This window comes from Vicia villosa, linkage group LG2 (genome assembly GCF_029867415.1).
Source record: "Vicia villosa cultivar HV-30 ecotype Madison, WI linkage group LG2, Vvil1.0, whole genome shotgun sequence".
In the NCBI taxonomy this organism is placed as follows: domain Eukaryota; kingdom Viridiplantae; phylum Streptophyta; class Magnoliopsida; order Fabales; family Fabaceae; genus Vicia; species Vicia villosa.
In genome coordinates this window covers 18,386,260-18,402,637 of record NC_081181.1, presented here as the reverse complement: position 1 = coordinate 18,402,637, position 16,378 = coordinate 18,386,260, and positions in this window count along the sequence as shown.

Genomic DNA, 16,378 nt, shown 5'->3' with positions numbered 1-16,378 from the left:
AGATCCAATAAAAGATTTTTTTTTTTTAATTAGAGTGGATATTTCAAACACATTTCATTTAGTATTTACGCAACAAAGTAAAGCTACTTTATAATGGCATTACATCTATAAGTAAAACTTATATTTTCAAATTCAAAGAATGGGGAACACCTGTTAATAAAGTAAACTTTCTGGATGAAATTTACAAATGGTCCTTGGAATGTGTTTGATTAGTTAAAAAAATTAAGGGACTCGAGGAGATAATATTTTTTTATCCTGTTTGATGCAGAAAGTTATCAAATAATTGAACAAAATATATGATAAGAGACTAGACAAAGATATGAAATTTTGTTCCCCATTAAATCATGTGACAACTAGTTGTAGCAATCTGCCCTAAATTTTAAACTTAGAGAACCGCCACCTATTCTGAAGGGCGAATAGGAAACCCTACACAGTATAGAGATCAGGGTAAGATACTATATTCAGGTCGAGGGAAGGTGTTAGGCACCCTCAACCCTTTCCTATTGGCTTTGAATCTAAGGTAAAGGTTTATGGCTAAAATATTGAGGTTTTATAGCTAAGGAAATGAATAGGGGAAAATTTGAGATTTTAGGGTGGGGGACTCGCCTTGTTGCCAAGTGCCTACGTACCTCCTTAGGGAGGATCAGAGTCTACGTAGTTCGGGCACAGGATTGTACGCCTTAGAATTAGAATTGAATGTATTTGAATTTGTTTTGAAGTTGTTTTGAAATGCGAATGTTCGAAGGTATTTTGAATTACCTTATCGTAGTTTGAACATCGCAGAATTGAAGAGATGAAAATCCGTGATTTGTGATTTGATGTATTTTAAGTGTTTTGGGCGTACAACCCTGATTTAATATGGCACTATTAACCGCAACGATCAATAGATTCGATCGCCATAGTTAACAGATTAGTAAAGGATTGCTGGCAATTCTAATCGATTGATTCGATTATCACTTTTAGCAAATTGATGTATTTTAATTATTAATTTATTGTTACCCCTCATAATCGATAGATTCGATTACAAATAATAACGAATTGATAAGGGGAAATATGCTAATCATCATAACCAATAAGATGGTTAAAACCATTTAGCAAAATAATGAGTATTTTAATTTATAGGATTTGATTAATTAAATTAATCAATTATTAACCATCACGACCAATAGATTTAGTCGGAACGAATAATAAATTAAATCCTAAAACCGGTACTTTGGACAAATGGGATGGAGCAAATCCTAATTCCTTAATATACTTATATAGGGTTTTTATGTGATTATAATTAGTCAAAATTAATTGAAGTAGTAGAATAATCGGGATAGTCGGGAAAAATCCTAAATCCTAATTATATTATTAATTCAAATTAAAGATCAAATTATAACCATGCAGTAATATATTAAGTTTAATCTAAACATTTAAATAAATAATAAATTAAATAATGTAAAGAAACCTGGTACTGATCATGCGTTACGCCTCCTTGAAGGAGTACCATGGAGCTGCACTCCTTTGGGCGTTAGATCTGGTATATAGGAGATCTTACGGTGATGATTGAAGGGTGCATGGTATGCTCTTGCGCTGGAAATGCACTGGATCTGCACACGTATAAGCCAGAAAATTAATGAAGAAAATAAAGTGAGGTTGCTGAGAATCGAACTCGCAACCCCTTGGATACAGGTCTCCGTGTTCAGCCAACTGTGCTGCGTTCACTTGCTGTTAATACTAGCGCACCAAACCATAATATACGAAAAACCAGCGACCCAGAATTCCAAACGCTTGCGTCTTCTCCTTGGCTACGGCTGTTTGCAAAAAAAGACCATGGAGTTGTCCCTGCAAATCTGAATCCAAGCAAATACAGTGAATAAATAAATTATAAGATCATGGATTGACTAAAAATGGCCTTCCGAATCCAATAGTATTATCGGTTTGTATTAGTTTTGCTTGTATCAAAAGACCCCAAATATAGAGCTTCAAGACCTAACAATGGTGATTCTTGAAACCTGCAACAAAAATTCAATTGAATGGTTCTAGAATATTCCAAGCATGATTATGAGTATGAATATACGGTTAAATTATACTTGCAGTGCATAAATTCCCATAATTCGATTTTCCTTCTTTCTTGAGTCTTTTCTTCTTCCTTTTTCACGGTCTTGGAGGCAGCCTCCCTCTCCCCCTGCACAAAGTCTTTCTCTTTTTTTTTTTTATATTAGTCTAGTTAGGTTTTTTTTTTCTATACCTAATGGGCCTATTGCCCAACTAACTCAAATTGTAAAATAATAAATCTAATAATTATAACAATATATATTACATCCTAATAATATACAATTAAAAATAATAAATCTAATAATTCTAACAATATATTAAATCCTAATAATATACAATTAAAAATAATAAATCTAATAATTCTAATTCTACCTAATAATATTAATAAAAACTAGTTAGAAAATCCTAGTATTAACAAAAATTAATAATGTTAGATGCTAATGGTTAGTCATGATAAAATAATAACAATCAAAATGTTAGTAAAAACCCTGAAATACCCCCAAAAATGATAAAACCCTTGTGATAATTGGGCCCAAGCGCTTGAGTCCCAAAATACCTGTTATCCACACCTCTATTCTAATTTATAGGTGGATGCTGCTTTGAATAGTCCCTTGAACCTTGAGGATGAAATGCGGAGGGCAAATTTTGGGGTATGACAGCTGCCCCTGTTCAATCTTCTTAAACCTGAAGAATCAGATAAGCACGTCTGCCTATCGTGATCTGAAGGTAGAAGATGATTGGACACTGAAATGCCCTGAAATTTGCCTTTATCGGGAAAGAATTTCGTGGGAGATGGGCTTACAGATGCCACCCAGGGAAAATGTTCCTCTTTCTTCCTTCTCTCTTTTTTTGTGGAGCAAATGCTCTCTTCTTTTTCCTTTTTTTTTGTAGGAGCTACGCATTCAGATCGTAGCGTGGCCTAAAAAGGCAACTTTGACTTTATGCAATGTTTATGATGCATGCGATGCATGATGCAGTGCGCTTCTCAAAATAAATGAGAGCCATGTATGTATATGCGTAATGTATGAATGAGGTTAGTTAGTTGAAATGATGCATGATTGTTAGTTACGTTAATCGAAGTATGTTAGTAATTCTGAAAAGAAAGATAGCACCTTTGATTGTTTGTTGATGATGTTTTGGAAGATATCACTGCTGAGGGACTAACGTGATAAACCCAATTGAAGAACGGTTTAAAAATCTTGTGTTCCTGAAAAAGCTCCTAGAAAGGATGGAATACGCTTTAAAGAAGACTGCCTGAAAAGGCTCCTGAAAAGGACTGCACCAACAGGGTTATTTGCGAGGGTTATCGCAAAATTTACCTGCACCAACAGGGTTATTTGCGAGGGTTATCGCAAAATTTACCTGCACCAACAGGGTTATTTGCGAGGGTTATCGCAAAATTTACCTGTACCAACAGGGTTATTTGCGAGGGTCATCGCAAAATTTACCTGTACCAAAGGAATTACCTGCCATGGTTCTGACAAGCGTACCTGCATGAAAGAGATTCACCTGTTTTTAGACTCACGACTCGAGGGTCGGAGACTGGGCTGTTGTCACAGTCAGACGGGAACTGACTAACAGACGGGGACTGGATTTTGATGTAACAGTCAGACGGGAACTGACTACCAGACGGGAACTGGATTTTGATGTAACAGTCAGACGGGAACTGACTACCAGTCGGGAACTGGATTTTGATGTAACAGTCAGACGGGAACTGACTACCAGACAGGAACTGGGTTTTGATGTAACAGTCAGACGGGAACTGACTACCAGACGGGAACTGGATTTTGATGTAACAGTCAGACGGGAACTGACTACCAGACGGGAACTGGATTTTGATGTAACAGTCAGACGGGAACTGACTACCAGACGGGAACTGGATTTTGATGTAACATTCAGACGGGAACTGACTACCAGACAGGAACTGGATTTTGATGTAACAGTCAGACGGGAACTGACTACCAGACGGGAACTGGATTTTGATGTAACAGTCAGACGGGAACTAACTACCAGACGGGAACTGGATTTTGATGTAACAGTCAGACGGGAACTGACTTTGAAAATGATTTGGATGGCCAATAAAAATTGGGTTTTTTGTGATATGTGAATGCATTAGATGATATGCATATGCTAGTGCGTATGTGTGTATGCTGATGCGTGAAATGAACGACAAGGTTGCTATCATCGGTGAGGTTACCGGAAAACATCAATTAGGTGATTGGAAAATAAATCTCAGTAAGGTTACTGGCATCGGTAAGGTTACCGGAAAACATCAATCAGGTGATTGGAAAATAATCTCAGTAAGGTTACTGGCATCGGTAAAGTTACCGGAAAACATCAATCAGGTGATTGGAAAATAAATCTCAGTAAGGTTACTGGCATCGGTAAGGTTACCGGGAAGCAGATGGACAATGTAGCTTAGCACCAGAGTTTTGAATTGGATGTTTGGATGTATGGGATAATGCTTATGCTTATGCATATGTTGATTGATGTAATGTGTGGAATGAAGCAATGTCTTCTGTAAGGTTACCTGAAAAGGTCTTTTGAATGGATGTGAATGTTTGTCTTAAAGAAGACTATCTGAAATGATTTTTCGAAATGGTAGCAATTTCTCTTAGAGAAGACCACCTGTAAAGGCTCTTAGAGTAGATAGAAATTTGTCTTAAAGAAGATCACTTGAAAAAGTTCTTAGCAAGTAATGAAGAATGTCTTTAAAGACGACTACCTGAAAAGGTTGAAAGATGTCTTAAAGAAGACTACCTGAAGAGGTTCTTGAGAGTGATGACGAATTGTTTTTTTTGAAAGAGACTACCTGAAAAGGTACTTAGGACAAGAATGTCTCTAAGAAGCCTACCTGAAAAGGTGCTTAGAAGAAGGATGTCTTGAAGAAGACTACCTCCAAAGGTACTTAGAAAAAGAATGTCCTGAAGAAGACTACCTGAAAAGGTACTTAGAAAAAGAATGTCCTGAAGAAGACTACCTCAAAAGGCACTTAGAAAAGGGAATGTCTTGAAAAAGACTTCCTGAAAAGGAACTTTAGGAAAAGGGATGTCTTGAAGAAGGCTACCTGAAAAGGTACTTAGAAAAGGAATGTCTTGAAGAAGACTACCTGAAAAGGAACTTAGAAAAGGGAATGTCTTGAAAAAGACTACCTGAAAAGGTTTTTGGAAATGACGATGATTGTCTTAGAGAAGACTACCTAGAAAGGTTTTTTTAGAAACGAATGTCTTGGGAAAGATTACCTGAAGAGATTCCTATAAAGGATGACAATTCGTCCTGAATAAGACTGCTTGAGGAAACTCCTAGAAAGGATCGTGAGACTTGTCTTAAAGAAGACCACATAAAAGAGTTACGGTGTAATGTATCAACCAATGTATGTAATGCATGATTTGTATGTATTTGTATGATGCTCCAATGATAGGTTGTTGATAACCTAAGCGTATATAACTCGCTGGAGTTGCAGGTTTGTTTGATAAGGTGGGGTGTGATGCTAGCGCGATTCCCCGATACCTGTTTTTTAGGATCGTAGTTAGGAGAAATATTTGATCGAGGTTGTAAAGTACGAGAATGCCTTTCCCTTTTGTTGTTCGCCTTGCCCCAGTTTGATTTTTTTTAGAAGTACTCCATGCCCTTAACCTTTGGAGGTTCTCCACGCCTTTAACCTTTGAATTGTTTGCCTTATGGATTTGATATCCAATGCCCAAATGTTTAGTGGAAAAGATGCCTATGAGGGGAGTGCCCTAGGAAATAACCTTATCGTATGCTTCGACGTTTAGATTAAAGGGTGTGCCCCTGATCTCCAGGTTATGGAAGGTTATCCATGGTGTTCTACCCATTTTGAATTTATCCCATGTTTGACATGCCCCTGTTTGAGATTGCTCTGAGGTGTAACCCAAGTCAATTGAACCTTAGGAAGAATGCCCCTAGTAAATAGGATGTTCGATTGTATGCCCCTGTGCTCCTTGAAATTTTTGCCCCTGTTTAGGAGAACCCCCTAGATGTGGTTCCCCCGATTCCAGGGTCTTTATTAGAAATGATCACCTTTGATTAACCCATTTCGAGATCTCCTCGATGCTAAGTGTATACTCGTAGATGGTGTTGTACTTTTTGAGAAGTGGCTCCAATGGAATGCGTATGCAAGTTTTGAAATCGAAGTCCGTTATGAATTAGGACTGGATGGTTTTGAAAAGAATGCTTGAAGAAGCATAGTGATTAGAAGTAGTTTTAACAAACATAGGAGTCAGTATAACAAATTCCTGCTTAATATGCTTTCGTAGTTAACCTTGCCTCAATTAGGACTTTTAAATGTTGTAACTTGGCCTGGTTCATATTTTAAGAAACAATGGATATAAGGCTCAAAATTTTATTTATCCCACCCCTTTCTCCTTGATGTTCTCCAGATCCTAAAAATTCGCCTAATCCAATGGATGTGCTTTGTTTGCAAGAGAATCGTTTCAGTTTCGATGTTGAGCAGAAGCCTTAGTAGAGATCCAAATTTTAATGACATATGTTGTAAAGATCCAAGCATTGATGTGAAGCTTTGATGGTTTAGCAGTCACAAGATTATCCTTTGTATTTCGCCTTTGTTTTTATCCCTTATTTTTGCATGAGCTAATTCTTTTGAATTTGACCCATCGGGATGCCCCAATTTTGCCTAAGTCTTTTTGTTTCCTTTTATGGGATTTTCATTTTGACTTAGCGGGCGTTTTTTATTCTTGAAAGCTCCTTTTGAGATTGATTCTTGGATATTGCATGTTGTGACTGCTATGTTGATTTTGATCTGTAAGCTTCGCCTTTGATACTTCCTCGATCTTGAATGATGTAATGAGGAAGAAGGTGTTGTAAATGTTACCTCCATTGCTTCCTCAATCTTGGATGAATGCGAGGAAGAAGATATGCTTGAACCTTATGCTTGGATTGACTGATTCTCTTGGCAACCAAAATACATAATTGAATTAGTTGACATCTACTCTGCCCCTGGTTAAAATCAAGGTTCTTTTGAAAAGTAGAAACAAACTCCAACTCCTGGCTTGAGGGGGTAACGAGGGATTAACATCCTTATATCTCCACTGTTTGGGAATTGAAGCAATGCCTGTACATCCTCGGCTCGGTCTTACCTTGAAAGCATATGTTTAGCTGGACTTAGTTATTTGTATTCGTCATTCTCCCTCAAGTTTGTTAATACTCTTAGATTTGAAATTTGAAATAGAATAGAAGTGTACGAGTGAAAACTCGTGGTAGTGAGTGAATGAATTGACTCCAAAACCTGCATGGTCATCCCATTAGAATTGCTAATCCGAAGGTACAACTTTTTATCTTGAGTAACACTTAGCGGTTGTAAGGGTTGAGATAGTGAGCATGGTAAACACCTATTGATCCTAGGGATAATCTCCTTTGTAGATCCACTGACCTTGTTTCACTCCTTAGATTCTTAAACTTGTAGAAGTGAGGGCAACCTCGAATTTTCTTTGGACATGTCAAACCTGGCGGGAATAAATCGTTAGTGGTGGGTTTTCGTCGTATCAGAACTTCATGAGTTTCCTTTGACTGAACCTCTTTTGCTTTTCCTAAGGATAGTATCACCTATGACCCTTTTTTTCTTGGTGTGGGGCTGACATATGTCGAATTCCCTCCATCGTAGTTATGCCTCTTTGTTCAGGATATTGTCCCAGTTGGACTAATCCTTGCCCCCAGGTTATCGTAGAGCGTCCTCGAAAGTTTGATATGTTCTAAGATGAACCCCTTTATAACTAGATACATCTTGAGTGTATCTATGAGGGAACTCTTTGTTGAACTAATCCTTGCTCGATGACAACCTTCATTGTATTCGTAATCCTGTTATGACAAGGCATGGACATGCGGCTGGCATGGCGAAAGGCATCTTTTTTTTCTTTAGCAAGACTAAGATCTTTTATTCTCCTTGCTCCGTAGTCTACGATCCTTTGATTTTTTGGGAGTTTCGGGAAACCGGCTAGCATGGTTGGTATGGATGCGGGCGAAGATAGAAATGCAAATGTGAATGTATGAATGCATGAAAATGCAAATGCACGCGTAAGCGAGAGACTCCTTATATTGTAACTCCGTGTATGCAATGCAGACGTATAACATATGATCCTAGGGATAGCCTTAGAGGCGACATTAGACCCTCTTGGAATCTTTACAGGGTAAATGTTATGACACGCTAAGGGAAATCCTTTGGATTCGAGAGTATGCAGAAGATAGAGGCTAGTGACCGTTCAAGACAGTCACTAAATCTCATGGCCATCGAGAGGCCAATCAACGTGTACCAATGAATTTGTCCCTCGTGGGAAGGTTCTCTATGCGGAACACAACCTATCTAAGGACGATATGGACGAAGAGAAATCCCTACAGGCTAGGGATGTGATGTGTAAATGGAGATCCAAACCCTACAAGTTAGAGAGTGCGCGGGAATAAGCATGGAGTGACCGTTCAGGACAGTCACTAGATCTCATAGCCATCGAGAGGCCAATCGAACGCATGCTAATGAAGTTGTCCTTCGGGGAAGGACGCGTCGTTGTGAAAACACACGGGTGTGAAAGAAAATCCCTATAGGCTAGGGAGTGCGTAGGTGTAGGCACGAGGTGACCGTTCGAGACAGTCACTAGATCGCATGGCCATCGAGAGGCCAATTGACGTGCGTTAATGGAAATGTCCTTCGTGGGAAGGACGCGTAGTTGTAAGAATACAAGGATATAAAAATAAAATCCCCACAGGCTAGGGGATGCATAAATGGTGATGTCTTTCGTGGGAAAGAGGTGGTCTTAGAAATCACAGTCCCTACGGGCTTGGGACTACGTAGGATACCTGCAAAATTGAAACGCATAGATATTTGCAAACATATAATGAGCACAGCAGCACAAAAGTCCTAGGTTCATAGGTTCGACGTAGCGGCTCTAGGGAGCCTACCCTTTTTTTTTGGGAGTGTTCTAGAAGGTCTCATGGGGTCGTTCGTAGCCTCCGAGACTTTTCGTCTCTTCGGATTTTGGAACAACTCATTTTATCCATGAGGTTCGAATTTTTGGGGTAGGTTCCCGGAGAGATCAGCTAAGTATCCAGTCCAGCCCTCCACAAAGTCAAGCTTCGTTTCGGACCTTTCCGAATACCCAACCCACTCCGAGTGGAGTTATCAGTGAGACTCGTAAGGCGATTCATGTCCCCTTTTGGTCTCAAAGTTAACTCCCACACTTAGGTTTTAACAACAATTTTATATATCCCAAAATATGCAATAGAAATAAAAATGTTCATTTAAATAAATATTTAATTAAATTGCAGTAGTGAAATTGCAGAGGAAAATAAATGAATAAAATTTAAATATTTACTAACCTCGAAATCCGGCTGCTTATGATACAAAAGAATGCAATACACAGCAAATATTTAAATAAACAGATAAATATTTTAAATGATATAAATAGTTGAAATTACAGATAAATAAATAAACAAAAATTAAATTTTATTTATTTATATTTTTTTTTAAAAAGATAAACCTTCCTCCAAACCCTAAAAAATGGCAGATTTGCCAAACCCTAAAATGCGCCAAACCTAAACCCTGCCAAAACCTAAAACCTATAGGAGCATAGTATTCACCGTTATGGTTGTCCCCAGCAGAGTCGCCAGCTGTAGCAACCTGCCCTAAATTTTAAACTTAGAGAGCCGCCACCTATTCTGAAGGGCGAATAGGAAACCCTACACAGTATAGAGATCAGGGTAAGATACTATATTCAGGTCGAGGGAAGGTGTTAGGCACCCTCAACCCTTTCCTATTGGCTTTGAATCTAAGGTAAAGGTTTATGGCTAAAATATTGAGGTTTTATAGCTAAGGAAATGAATAGGGGAAAAATTGAGATTTTAGGGTGGGGGATTCGCCTTGTTGCCAAGTGCCTACGTACCTCCTTAGGGAGGATCAGAGTCTACGTAGTTCGGGCACAGGATTGTACGCCTTAGAATTAGAATTGAATGTATTTGAATTTGTTTTGAAGTTGTTTTGAAATGCGAATGTTCGAAGGTATTTTGAATTACCTTATCGTAGTTTGAACATCGCAGAATTGAAGAGATGAAAATCCGTGATTTGTGATTTGATGTATTTTAAGTGTTTTGGGCGTACAACCCTGATTTAATATGGCACTATTAACCGCAACGATCAATAGATTCGATCGCCATAGTTAACAGATTAGTAAAGGATTGCTGGCAATTCTAATCGATTGATTCGATTATCACTTTTAGCAAATTGATGTATTTTAATTATTAATTTATTGTTACCCCTCATAATCGATAGATTCGATTACAAATAATAACGAATTGATAAGGGGAAATATGCTAATCATCATAACCAATAAGATGGTTAAAACCATTTAGCAAAATAATGAGTATTTTAATTTATAGGATTTGATTAATTAAATTAATCAATTATTAACCATCACGACCAATAGATTTAGTCGGAACGAATAATAAATTAAATCCTAAAACCGGTACTTTGGACAAATGGGATGGAGCAAATCCTAATTCCTTAATATACTTATATAGGGTTTTTATGTGATTATAATTAGTCAAAATTAATTGAAGTAGTAGAATAATCGGGATAGTCGGGAAAAATCCTAAATCCTAATTATATTATTAATTCAAATTAAAGATCAAATTATAACCATGCAGTAATATATTAAGTTTAATCTAAACATTTAAATAAATAATAAATTAAATAATGTAAAGAAACCTGGTACTGATCATGCGTTACGCCTCCTTGAAGGAGTACCATGGAGCTGCACTCCTTTGGGCGTTAGATCTGGTATATAGGAGATCTTACGGTGATGATTGAAGGGTGCATGGTATGCTCTTGCGCTGGAAATGCACTGGATCTGCACACGTATAAGCCAGAAAATTAATGAAGAAAATAAAGTGAGGCTGCTGAGAATCGAACTCGCAACCCCTTGGATACAGGTCTCCGTGTTCAGCCAACTGTGCTGCGTTCACTTGCTGTTAATACTAGCGCACCAAACCATAATATACGAAAAACCAGCGACCCAGAATTCCAAACGCTTGCGTCTTCTCCTTGGCTACGGCTGTTTGCAAAAAAAGACCATGGAGTTGTCCCTGCAAATCTGAATCCAAGCAAATACAGTGAATAAATAAATTATAAGATCATGGATTGACTAAAAATGGCCTTCCGAATCCAATAGTATTATCGGTTTGTATTAGTTTTGCTTGTATCAAAAGACCCCAAATATAGAGCTTCAAGACCTAACAATGGTGATTCTTGAAACCTGCAACAAAAATTCAATTGAATGGTTCTAGAATATTCCAAGCATGATTATGAGTATGAATATACGGTTAAATTATACTTGCAGTGCATAAATTCCCATAATTCGATTTTCCTTCTTTCTTGAGTCTTTTCTTCTTCCTTTTTCACGGTCTTGGAGGCAGCCTCCCTCTCCCCCTGCACAAAGTCTTTCTCTTTTTTTTTTATATTAGTCTAGTTAGGTTTTTTTTCTATACCTAATGGGCCTATTGCCCAACTAACTCAAATTGTAAAATAATAAATCTAATAATTATAACAATATATATTATATCCTAATAATATACAATTAAAAATAATAAATCTAATAATTCTAACAATATATTAAATCCTAATAATATACAATTAAAAATAATAAATCTAATAATTCTAATTCTACCTAATAATATTAATAAAAACTAGTTAGAAAATCCTAGTATTAACAAAAATTAATAATGTTAGATGCTAATGGTTAGTCATGATAAAATAATAACAATCAAAATGTTAGTAAAAACCCTGAAATACCCCCAAAAATGATAAAACCCTTGTGATAATTGGGCCCAAGCGCTTGAGTCCCAAAATACCTGTTATCCACACCTCTATTCTAATTTATAGGTGGATGCTGCTTTGAATAGTCCCTTGAACCTTGAGGATGAAATGCGGAGGGCAAATTTTGGGGTATGACACTAGTTGTCCAAAGCACAAATTATCAAAATACTATTTTGTAACTCTTTTGATTCAAGGTATAAAAACATTTCTCACGCTAAAAGCAAAGTACAATCTCTGATCTCCACTTTTATTACACTCATCTTGAATCTTGAAATGACTTGGATGTTGGAATGTCAACGTTGCAGATCCACCCGCACCACCGTAAAGAAGATTGAAGCCACCTTTCATGATCTTCAGTTATCCAATTGCATTTATTTTTATTCTCGAACGGAACATTATTGTCGTCTATGGGAAACGACTCCTAATTCCTATGATTTCCACGATTCCAAATCTAATATTCGATTTACTAGTTCGTAACCTTCTTAGGTCACCGAACCAAGAGCGAATCGACTTCTGATTTCCCCATTTTCTGCTTATCCACAATCTTTTTCCACTCCATTGTTCACAACTTCCTCAGATCTCAGATTCAAGAAACGATCAGAAGAAAAAATGAAGATTTTGCGTAGTCGATTTAATTAATCACTATTTTTCACTTAAATTCCTTAAAATCTAGATCACAAATATTTCATTTTATGACAAAGCTTTCACCTCAGCTAACAAAAAGCCGAGGTAAAATTCCAAGACACACGATGTTTTTTCTCAAGAAATCATCATATATTCCTTCGATTTAAGCAAAACCGAGGGGTAAACTAATTCAGAGAACATGCTTCGAGTCCCAACAACTCTAGCTTTTGTTTTTTCTTTAAAAGTGACGTCTTTCTTATTATTTAAGATTCTATTCCATCGATTTCTCAAATAACCGAGAGGTATGATACAAAGATTTTACTATAAAAGGATAATCACTTTAAGTTTTATCCTAAACCTAACTCATTTGTTTAACCACTTCATACTCTTAAACATCATTCTTTTGGATGGATTGCGAGAAAATAAATGTTGGCTATGTATTATTGTTCTTCTTAAATCAACCTTTAACAAACCATTTTTCTGTTTTTGCAATCTGTGTCACGTAATGGTGTTGTCTTTTGTTGTTGTTGTTGTTGTTGTTATCGTCGTTAGAACTATGTTAACAAAACATATTTTTATTTTGGAATAACTTTCCATTGTTGTCAATTAAAGAAAAATTTCTATAATATATATATATATATATATATATATATATATATATATATTGATTTCTTCGGTTGACATTATTGAGACATTTATTCTTAATCATATTGCAACGCACAACGAAATTGATGAATGGTAAAAAATTGAAAAAAGAATCAGTACATGTTACTTTAATTTTTTTTTCATTCACCATTTTGTTGGCAATAAAAGTAATCTATAACCTCGGTTTAGTACATGTTTTATTTTATTTTTTATTTAAAAAGAAAAATATTTTACCTCGGTTTTGAGTCATAACCAAGGCGAAGTATAAACGTCTTTATTGAGTTTCTTCGTCGTCCATAAACAAATTTTTATCGTCCATTTAGTGAGTATCAACGCTTAAGACACTGTCATTAGTGATCCGCGTGGAACCTAAAAGACATCTATTCAGAAGGCTCATGCCATATTATAAAAGAATTTTGAATATAGAAAATTGATAATGATAGCATTTGTCATGAAAACATTGAAACTTAAAGAAGCTTGGAAAATTTCTCTATGATGGATTGCAAAAGTAGAAAAGTATTTGGGTTCTTAAATAATCATATAACTGAATACTTATTTTATTTATCTAACCCTTTTTTGTTATATATTAGAAACAAATGGTAGCAATATCCACCATTTGATCTTCCCCAAGATTCATTGAAATGAAAATCCGACATTTGATCTTCACTAACAACGAGGACAATGAATCAAATTCAAACTTTGTTATATATTTTTACTTTAATATTTTGTATAAACGATGTAATTTGTAAATAATTTAATTTATTAATAGATTAACTCTCACGCCTTCTGCTGGAGTTGAAAAGGTGGGCCTATCAAGGAATGTCACCATCTCCCAACCATAAAAAGTAGGTCATGGAGAATCCGATCAACAGGCAAGATCGGCCACATGTGGACTCGAACATCCTATGGATTAAATGAGGTATATACCCACTATAGAATAAGGAAAGAGCTGAGAAGTTTCAGCCTGACGGCCAAAAAGCACCTTGTTGAAGCATTCAACAAAGGCAGCCTCGGGATCTTAAGACTCCAACGATCTCCCTCAAGCTACATTCCAAGAAAAGACGACCACCACTCTATATATCTCTAGGAAAATTCAAAGCAGGCACCTCGGCGCCCCGTCCAATAAAAAAATACGCTTTGAACCATAATGTCACTCAACCCGGAGCCCCGAAGATGTATAATGACCAGAGACCCCGAAAACCTATTTGACCACGTCAGAGTCACCGTTAAAAGTTTATATACCTAGTCATTTATTATTTATTTGTAACGAACTTAGTTCATTATAATATATTTATCTTTCTTCCTCTATTGTATACTTCGATGTTTTCGTTTCTGCTAGAAGCTATACACATGGGAATAAAGTTAAAATGCTTGAATTGCTTATCTGATACAGATTTAATGCATTTTTCGGTTTTGATACAGATTAAACACATTGCTTACATGAATGTGTATGTGATCCATACTTAACGCATTTTTGCAATTTCAGTACAACTCAAATACATTATGTGCATGATTGTGTATTTGATATAAACTAAACGTATTTTTGCGATTCTGTGTAGCTGGAAGAACCCCTTAGAATCTAGCAAAGCCAAGGGCATTGGTGGTGGAGCCCAAAGACATCCACCACGATTCGAGTCAAGCCTTAGGGGAACGGATGAGGATCCTATCCTCGGCCAGAGAACCGTCCTACCATGAATGAATGAATGAAATAAGTAAGAATGTAAGAATTAAGTAAATGAACATATAATGTAAGTTCCTTGGTTTAATGATTGACAGACGAAAACATGTTTTATTTGTTAAAACACGTATTACAGCCAGATGTTGGACAAGATGTTGTGACATCTTGAACAACAAATACAGCAGGAGCTGCTGTTATTTTCTGGACAGATTTGGTTTCACTTATTTTTGCATGTCAAAAAGATTTTATTTGGAACAATTGATTTATTCTTCAACTACGCATAATTTTCTAAAATTAGATGTTGAAACAATTTAGGAAACTTGTGATGTTTTGTCCAAGATTCAAGGAGAATCTTCTTCATAATTGGTGTAGCCCTCAGATTATGGATCAAGAAATATTTGGGTGACGAATCCGAAGCCCATGGAAAGCTGAGGACTGTATAAAGAAAAACCTAATCCTAATACAATTTTATCTTTTAGAATTTAAAAAAAGGAAGTTTAGAGCCTAAGGTTTTGAAAGTCTCTTTAGTGTGTTTTGAATATATATGTCACTCATGTATCATGTTGATACATAGAGTTTGACTGATTGTTTATTGTTCTGTCAATCACTCGTGAGCTTTTAAGAAAATAGTGTATTGTGTTTAATTAGAAGTGTGTTCTTCTGTTTTGACCTATTTTTATTATCACTAAGGTGATTGGGGGATGTGAGAGGGGGTTCTCATATCTAGGAGTGTCCTAGGTAGAAGTTGCATAGGGTAGTGATTAGGAAATAAGTTGTAAACTAGGGTTGTTTATCTTTGAACTAATACTATCATAGTGGATTTCCTTCCTAGCTTAAATGCCCCCCAGAATAGGCGAGTTGCATCATACTAGGTTAACTATTGATTGTGTCTTTTACATATTGCAATTTACTTTTGCATAATTTATTGTTTGGTAAAAGTATTATGTCAGGAGATGATGTCTTAACATCCGTCTTGACATTGTGTTATGGTGTTTAAACATCTGTCTTGACATCTAATTGAAAGTGCTTAAATTTAAATTGGCATCAAATTTGGCACCTTATTCTGTTTTGGGTGAGCTCTATGGAGATAACTGGCAGGTACTATATGACTATTGGAAGGCTGGAATGGTAGCTTTCTTGAAATTAATGGACAAAACAACTTTGAAATCTGTCATCAAAGGTTGGAAAAATCCTTTTATTAAGGATAAAGAAGGGAATGTTACTTTGAAACCATATGAGGACTGGTCTAAGCAAGAGGATGAGTTGGCTCTTGGTAACTCTAAAATCTTTGAATGCCATATTCAACGGAGTTAATAAAAATATGTTCAGACTGATAAACATATGTGTTATTTCCAAAGACGCTGGGGAAATTCTCAAGACCACTCATGAAGGCACAAATAAGGTGTAAATGTCTAGACTTTAGCTGCTCACAACTCAACTTGAAAGCTTGAAGATGAAAGATGATGAAAGCATCCATGACTTTCATATGGATATTCTTTAACCATCAAATGTTTATAGTGCTTTGGAAGAGAAGATGTCCAAAAAAAAGCTTGCTA